We start from the raw sequence: 9,515 nt of genomic DNA on the forward strand, positions 1-9,515 counted from the left end.
ATAACATACGACCATACTGGTAAAATTTACTAGTAAGGGAATTATAAAAATTAAAACTACAGAACTTTATCGTACAATTTAGAAGAGAATAATTTGTAAGAAAATTATTGATTTATATATAAACCGTTGTAAATCTTAATAAAAAGATAAAACCGTGCATTATACTAAAATTAAGCTAGTCTATATTAATCACATAGTATACAATCTTTACTTTGGTAAAATTTTTGTAAAGATAAACATTATTTTATGATATCTGTACATATTAGATTCGTTTTGATTGATACTTTTAATACAAGAGATACAGTAAGACAATCTATATAAATATACTAAAATAACAACCGTTGACATCATCACTTTTTAAAATTGTACACATGTCAAGCTGTATTTTTATTTATTTTTTTTACCTTAAATTATTACAATATTTGAAGACAATTATTATCATTACTATTATTATTATTATTATATTATTATTATTAGGGAATTTTGACTTTTACCACCTCTAAAATACGACTTAATTGATTTTACCACCTCTATAAAAAAAAAATTTATTTTACCACCACATAAAAAAAATAAAAGTTGGCTTTTACCACCAATCACCTTCAACTAACGGATTCCATCCATAAATCCGTTAGTGGGGCCTACCTTGCACACGTGTCGCCATATTATTGGCCCATAGTGACACGTGTCAGCATTTTATTTGTTAAAAAAAAGAGATATTAAAATAAAAAAAAAACAAAAAAACCTAAAACTACCCCAGCCACCACCACAGCGCCACCCCCGCGCCACCGCCGCCTTCCCCCCAACTCACCATAGCCCTCCCCGAAACCACCACCGGCCCCAACCCACCTGAACCCTCCCCCTCCCTTTCCCGCAACCATACCGCCCCCAAAAACACCCAAACCCAAAACCCTCGTCCCCCCTAAACGGCCACGAATCCGGCCTTAAAAGGCCGAAATCGGCCGGTTAAGGCCACTAAGCCCCAAAACCGGCCGATGTCGGCCATTCGTGGCCGTTTTGGGGAACGAGGGTTTTGGGTTTCGTTGTTTTCGGGGGCGACAGGGTTGCGCGAAAGGGAGGTGGTGGGTTCAGGTGGCTTGGGGCTGGTGGTGCGACGCCGCTACGACCAGCCCCACCACCTAACCGCTACCGGCCCCCACCACCTATTGGCCACACAACGACCACCGCACCGCACTGCACAACCACAGCCACCACACCGAATTTGGACCCCCTTTCCACCAATTTCCGACCTCAAAACCCTAGTCACCAAATTCCGACCACCCATAAAGCCCCTCCTAATTCCGACCACTCTTAAAACCCTAGCCACCACCAAATTCCGCACTCCTAAAACCCTAGCCACCACCTAATTCCGACCACCTCCCTAACCCAAACACCAAATCCCGGCCCCTCCTTAGCCCCACACGAAATTTCGACAACCGAGGTAGTTGATTTCGTTGCTGGTTGGTTGACATGGAAGATCGAGGAAGATGAAGAAGAAACGTCAAAATGGTGGGCCCTACTAACGGGTTCATGGACGGAATCCGTTAGTTGGTGATAAAATCGAATTTTCGGAAATTTTGTTGGTGGTAAAATAAATCTTTTTTTTATGGAGGTGGTAAAATCAATTAAGTCGTTTTTTGGAGGTGGTAAAAGTAAAAATTTCCTTATTATTATTATACTCCATATTTTATATTATGAATTTATGAGTGACTATCTGACTTCAAAATATAATTACTCTCGGTTAAAGAGTACTCTGTATTACATAATTTGCTTAACTTTTTAGTATTCTTCAAAATTAATAAGATCTAAATATCATTACAAATGGCAATTAATGATTATATTTTTTATAATTTATTTCATATGAGAGACATATATAAAATATATATTTATTTCAATAAATTTTTTATGTCGTGTATCACACGCGACTTATCGAGTTTATGAATTAAGACCATACCTTATCATCAATAACCTTAGACCAATAACGTGCTTGAGATCTCTCATAAGAGTCACTGGGTAATATAGGGTTACCCTTCCATGTTTCTTCGATATACTCCAAGATAACCAGCGACTCGACAACCGCCTTTCCGTTGTGAACAAGCACCGGAATCTTCTTGTTAATCGGGTTATATTTAAGAAGCTCTTCACTCTTGTTTTGTAGATCTTCCTCTACATATTCATACTCAATTCCTTTCAATTTGAGTGCTATTTCCACTCTTCTACTGTAAGGACTAGGCCAATACCCAAAAAGTTTCACTTTTCTCAAGATCCTTAAATTATGTTTTTCTGTTCATTATTTGTATTTATATAATACTAATGATCAATTAACCTATGCTTAGACGTTTAGTCAAGTCTTTTACAAAGTATATTTAATTAAAAAATTAAGTAATTAGTTAAGTCTTTAAAATAGTACGTCTTGAATACTATTAATAACATAAATATATTGATCGTACTAGTAAAGTCTTAATAGAACAAATTATGATATGTCACCAGTGATATCATATTCTTTAAGCCTGACATATGTGATGATATCAACTCATTTTTCTTAGAATTTTCATTTCTTAGAATTTTCATTTTAATCATAACGTTTGGAATTTTACAATTTTTATCATATAGTAGCTCTTTTTTTTTTTTAGTTGATATAGTTGTTTTCATACTGTAAAATGTTTATTAAAAAGTAGAAAGAATATTATTGAAAAAAATAGAGAGAAGTTACTAAAAAAAGCAAACATTTCATTTATTTAAGCATAGTCGGAAAAAGATAATGATTCATTTATTTAAACACGAAGAAAAGAATTACGCATATCAATGCACAATTTTAACGATTAATATCTCTAATTAAAAACATTGAAAATTTATAAAAGATGGATATTAATAGAATATGCATTGGGACGATTCAAAATAAGATCCACCTAACTATTTTTTTTTTATCAAAACTATAAATCACAAAAGCTAGTCTAAGTATAGCTTGTAAATAGTGTAAAAGTCAAATGATGTCAACCAAAAAAACAGAGAAAGGCAATCTATAACTTGGGAAAAATACAATCTTAATATAGACTTATATCATATAATTTTTTATTTTTTTTATTTTTTTTTCTTTTTTTGTGTATGTAATTTTTAATAAAGATAAAAAAAATATATATTAATAGTTATATAAAATATGTATTGACAAACGTATTATAATGAATAAAAACAATGCAAAAAAAATTACTTTTTAATAAAGTTTGATTATTGTCCTTCTTTCGAGAAGATGATATTTAACTTGTTTTTGAGACGCCTTAAGCTTTTTTTCGACGCAAAAAAGAGTCGAAAAAAAGTGAGTCGAGAAAATCAGGGGCCATAAAAAAGCGTTGCAAATCTCGACACTATATTGTGTCCAAATTTTTATACTAAGCGTCGTGATTTGCAATAGTTGGCGCACTTTCTTAGCTTAAGCGACGCTTTTTTGTGTCTAAAACCTTAAAACTAGCGACGTTTTTTAGTGTCTAGAGTTTCATATGTATGATATTTAATATTTTGGTGACACTTTTTTCAGTTTATATTTTCCAAGTTAGGGACGCTTTTTCTTGTTTATACTCTTTAAAAAATATATTAAGAATAAATTTACCGAAAAATATATTTATTTCACATTGAAAATTATTACTAGCTAGTATACATCAAAATTAGACTATTTATATATATATATATATATATATATATATATATATATATATATATATATATATATATATATATATATATATATATATATATTATTGCATAAAAATACATTATAGTATATGTGTATAGTAGTACAAAGTAATAATGAGTTTTCTATTACAACAAATATAATTTCTACTTATACTTCTTTCGTGACTAGGTGTAGACTTGTAGTGGAACACATTTTGAGACACCAATACAAAATCTTTACATAGCTAAAACATATCTTTCTTCCATCCTTGTAAAGTTGTAATCTTGTACTGTTTGATGTCAACCTTAGCTTTTTCTACTGCTTCTCAGTATTCATGCATGGATGTCCACATAATCTTGACCCTGCACCACAGTTCAGCATTTGCATCAAGACATCACCAAAAGAATCTAAATACAATAGTAAACCAAAATTAGTAACATTAGGGAGCCATATGCCAAAAAACATAGAATATACGTTCTCTGAAAACACAGACCCAACACCCAGTACAGGTGATTCCATTTAGGAACGAAGAATCCATATAAAAAAATGGCAATTATGAAGAACAGCAGATTGAGGAGAGCAGAGACATAAGAACTACTTAACCTCAATAAATTAACATTAAGCACAATTATCCAATGTAATGTGTGGAAGTGCATCACGGGAACATACATAAATATAAACTCACTAGAATTTGAAACAGAAGGGGACGACCCAAAAAGGCATAAATACACTTCAAAACAAGAGAGTACTTCCTGCCAAAAGATAATCTTTTAAATAGAAAACACAGAAATCTACAAGAAACAAGCAAGTGAATTTTCTGCAAGTAAACCTTACTTGAAGAATGCTTGCACTATACAACATAATACAGCCTACAAGTTCACTACTAATTCCAATGATACCTGTAAGCCATTTGTTTCATAGTGGACCTTTGCATTTTCTCGAAAATTAAAACTAGATAGAAGGGCATCAGCTACATGGTGTTTCTGCAGTTTGTAGAACAAATAAAGCTTAATAAAATTAAATTAAATTCTGAACAATTACAATGCATTTCAACCATAAATAGTAGTTTTCATGCAAGTTAATTGCTAAGACAAACCGGTAAAATAATGCATTTATATATCTCTAAGACTCTAAATAATCATGTAAAATGGTACAATATTTAAATTCCACCTTATTTTTTTCGAGAGTTGTTTCTGCTTGTTGAATTTGGAGCCCCAAGTCCATTCACTTGCTTCCCAAAGAACTCAATTTTCCCACTATATCAAGCTCACCTTACCCACCCCAAGCCTTTTCACCTCAGCTTCAAAAGATTCAACTAACAACCACCTGATTAGTTAAATCCCATAAAATTCAAGCCTAATCTACACAATTTCAGAGATAATAACTAAACACCCAACAGATCGAGAAAGAAGAGGGAAGATCTAGGTACTAGTTAAGTTACAAAGATTACGAAAACAAAGGATCTGACTACCAGAACAATTATGAGATAACTAAAATGATAAATTTGACTCAATATATCTGAATTAATAACCCCAAGATACAGTACCAAAGCAGCGTCGAAAGTCGTGCGCTGTGCAAGAGGTGGATCGGAGGAGACTGAAGGTGTTAGTACAAAACAAAAATTGGGAATTTTTCTAATTTTACGAATTAAAGTCTAGAATTAAACACAAATGCAGACTTCATATTATTAATAACACATAAAATTGAAAATGAGTGAAAAAAAAAGAGAAAAAATTGAACCTGAAACAACTTAAACAACAAGATTCGGGAAATTTTGAAGTTAAGATAAATGACTTAAAAAATCCTAAAACAGTAAACTTGAGAGGAGAAAAAAAAATCAATACCTCTTATAATTAGACGATATTGGAGCATCATAGGAGCTTCATATTGAAAACTTATTTGTCCCATTGTAACACAATTTCAACGAACAAATCCCCAAAGAAGCAAAAATAATTGGTATAAAAACACAACATTAAAATAAATTTAGATTCAATTGAACAAAAAGAAACGAAATATCAAGATAAATAAAGGAAATTTCAGTGAGATATAAGCAAAAAACAGCAAAATTAATTGATAACAGCAAGGATGTTACTACAATATGAATGAAGTTGGTGATATTGACGAAGAGATGCGATTTTCACAGTTTTTTAGCCGAATTCACTGAATCTCGATGTCTTCAGAGATGAAATGTGAAGATTGGAGAAGGGTTGACGGCGAATTAGGGTTAGTTGTGAATCAGAGAGTTTACACACTTTACAAGGGTTATTTTGTGTAGAAGGGCGGTTTAGTTTTGAATAAAATTGAAGATGTGGGCTGAAAATTATGGTCACGTGCAACGCATGTAGAATATTCGACGCTTTTCATTATACATAAATTTCTAGACTAGAAAATGCGTGGATTAAACACAGAGTTTACAATTTCATGTTGACGTTAAGAGGCCAACGGGACTACTATAAAATGCATATAATCTCGACGCTATACCCTCGACACTATGAAAGACCGTCATAGTTAAATTTAGGATTCCATGCTTCAACGACGCTTTTAAGTGTCATTTGACTTTCTCGTCAGCATTACGCGTCGAGAAAATAAATATAGTCACGTACCTTGCACGTGATATACCTTATAGCCAGCGTTTTAGGGTTATCCTCTTTAAATCCTTCAATTCAACCACCACCCTCACATCTTTTCTCTCCTCTACTCTCTCTTACGAGTCTCTAGTCTCACTCATCAAATTTCCATTCTTTGCTTCCAAATTATGGTTAATGAATATTTTTTACTTCGTATGATCACAAGATCTGAAATCCTCAAGACAAGTAGGCATTATCGTAGATTTGCAGGTTTAATTTTTCTCCACATCTCGTTTTCTTTGTCTAATTGAAGTCAATCGACAATCCATTTATGTTAGTCTTCTATGTTATGTATATTACTCCTAACTTCACTCGTTTTGATTTGTTTTCTGGTATAATTGTATAATTGTATAGTTTTGTATTTTAATTTGGCTATTTTGAGGTTTTCCCTAATCTGTGTTTATCAAGGGGTTTTTATTTCTCTTATTTATCAATGACTCTGATTTAGGTTGTTGATTTCTTACATCTTTTTCAATTTTTTTTTTACAGATCTCGCCTAATATATCATGGATGATGAAGAAATGGAAAAAGCAATGATGGATTGTGATTGTTCGTGAACTTTTCACGCACTAACCTGGATGTCATGAAGCTAATTATCACCAGTACATACGAGTATATTCTCTCTTCTTTAAATTTATTTTTTTCCCTAATATTTGAGTATAAATTTCATCGATTTTTTATGATTTTGGTTTAATTTTATTTGTTTGGGTGATTTAGTGTTTAAGAACTTTGTTGTTAATTAATTGATAATTCAATCGGGTAAATTTACTGTTTAATAAAACATTTGGATTTTTTTTTGATAAAATCTGGTTTAGTAGCAGGATTATATTTTGATTTTGATATATTTTGTATAATTTTTTATATTAATTTATTTTGTGCAAAATCTGCTATAATTGTTTTCATATAGATCAATCTTTATGGTGAAGAGATGCTCTGCAATTAGCGGATTATATATTTTTGCTCTTGCATTGGTCTGTTGAAATCACCTATGATTTTTAGGATCAAGTGTAATAATGCTGCAAAATCACCTATGATTTTTAAGGTGAAGATATGCTCTGCGATCATATATTTTTGTTTTCGATGTTATATATTTTATTCAAATGTTATCTTATGAATTTTGGTTATATAATTGCAATAACACTAATATGTGTGGAATCGAATTTATATACTCCGTATTGACTATATTTGGCAATTGAACAGTCAACTAGGAGCTTCATGAACCTGCTCATAGTATTAAGGTAACAATTGATTTTTGCTATTTTGTTTTAGGTTTATAGTTTTTCTTTCAAGCATTTGGTCGTACACCTTGTATGTAGGTGTATATTTTATATTTCAACTTGATATTATTGGTGATGGTCTTGTAGTGGGTTTGACCTTAGTCTTTTCCACATTCATTATAGCCCAGTTAGAATTTTATTGATCTCTGTTCCGTCTAGATAATTATTATTAGTGATGTTGCGGCCTTCTTTATTTCTTGACAACTTTTAGCCTTCATTGCAGTTCATGAGGTTGGAGTACAATGTATTTGCCACCTGTATCCTATAGAGGTGAGTAATGCACTGGTTGTTCTTCGTTTGTTTAATCTACTATTTTAAACTGTATCAAGCACGGTTTCTGTTAGTTTTTTCTCTACCTTGTTCAACTAAATTTGATAAATATTGACCTATGTTTGCTCTCATTACAATATGCAGTCTTTTTGTCTGCCTGCCTACGTTTACAATCACCCAAATGTGTTTTTACGTCTCCTTGTCTGGTAGAGCACTTCCACTTTAATGCACTCTTTCAATATGTGGTTCTGCTTGCTGGTACTAGTCCTTTGGTCTTGCCACTTTATTCCCTTGAATCCAAGCATGTTAAGGAAGGACATTAAATAATCTAAGCATGATATTTTAGATGTAAACCAACTTATTAACCTCATAATTTTTTGTGTAAAAGTTTAGTTTTTTCTGTCTTTATATGCAAGTTTAGATGTGCTCACTCTTCAATTGCTTGTGTTATGTAATGATTTATTAATGGCAGGGTTAATTTGCATTTTAGAAGGGTTGTTTTGCAGGAAAGCCAAATCCAGCTCAGAGAATTGGGACTAAAAACTTGGGTAAATGTATGGGTGATTTATCCTTTACCTCTTGGATTGCTTGTTAGTGCGAATGCATAGACACAAGAGGCCACCCAACCTAGCTAAGCTTAAGAGCTGGATTCATGAAAATGCATAGGTCTCAACTCTTGAACAGGTAAAAAACCCGTACAATGTATACTTCTAAACCTTGTAGCCCTTGTAATTTCACTAGTTGTTTTGATGTTTAGTAAAACTTCTTGCAGCTATGGAGCAGAGTATCACGTGTTGATCCGAGTCGTGAAAGGAGGCTGCCTTAATATCTAGTCAAGTAATATCTACAAAAGCATTGCGGTGTCAAGTTATTCCACTAAGAATGTCCTACCAGATCAGCTACACACTTGCATAGGAAAGAAGCTGCAAAATATATAAAATGATAGTAGTCTTCTTCTTTTTTTTTGTTTAATCTAGACATATTATAGTAGAGATAAGCATATTACATGTAATTTTGATTTGTTTATTGGTGTATGCAGTTAATATAAGAATTATGAATAATTTAACTTTAGAAATGTAATTTTGGTAATTAACTATATCTAAATATTTGATTTTTTAGCATATTTTATCTAGATTATTTTTGGTATATTTTGATTATTTTCCTAGTAATAATTTAATTATTCAATTTTTTTAAGAGGGAAAATAATGTCGACGCTTTTAATGTCAATAAATGACGCCGTAAAGCGTCGAACACATAACATGGAGGATATAAAGTGTTGAGATTTTCGACGCTTTTAAGTGTTAAGAAGTCTCGCCGGCGAAATTCTCGACGCTTTATAAAGCGTCGAGAAATTATTTTTCAACGCTTTTAAGTGTCAAAAATATGGTAAAAAAGCGTCGAGAAACAATGATATTTGTAGTAGCTCAAAGCGTCCAAAAATCATGGGATTTGTAGTATATTGTTACATTTTCTTCTTATTTTAATTTTTGTAGGTTGAAACATAAAAATTAGTTGGGGTGGAGGTGTGAAAATAGACTTGACTAATCTGATTTGATATAACACAAAAAAAAAAAAAATGACTTAGATATCGACTTGTATGGACACAATAATAATTTAGTATGATTTAATTTTGAAATAGACTCGATCTGACCCGAATAATTCATTGAATCCGACCCA

General features: G+C 32.1%; 1 long non-coding RNA gene across 9 annotated transcripts; it reads left to right on the plus strand.

The window, feature by feature from the left end:
- Nucleotides 1-6,335: 6,335 nt before the first annotated feature.
- Nucleotides 6,336-8,961, plus strand: LOC145582189 (uncharacterized). 9 transcript variants are annotated; one of them, XR_014099824.1, is made up of 7 exons: nt 6,336-6,501; nt 6,781-6,903; nt 7,199-7,529; nt 7,792-7,838; nt 7,983-8,044; nt 8,345-8,522; nt 8,611-8,961. It is a non-coding gene; the product is annotated as an uncharacterized LOC145582189 (long non-coding RNA). The 9 variants fall into 9 exon arrangements; XR_014099817.1 differs by having other exon boundaries at nt 7,199-7,333; nt 7,492-7,529; nt 7,983-8,522; XR_014099820.1 differs by lacking the exon at nt 7,983-8,044 and having other exon boundaries at nt 7,199-7,333; nt 7,492-7,529; nt 8,329-8,522.
- The last annotated feature ends 554 nt before the right edge of the window (nt 8,962-9,515 follow it).

The sequence above is a fragment of the Chenopodium album genome, chromosome 15 (assembly GCF_948465745.1).
Source record: "Chenopodium album chromosome 15, dcCheAlbu1.1, whole genome shotgun sequence".
Taxonomy (NCBI): domain Eukaryota; kingdom Viridiplantae; phylum Streptophyta; class Magnoliopsida; order Caryophyllales; family Amaranthaceae; genus Chenopodium; species Chenopodium album.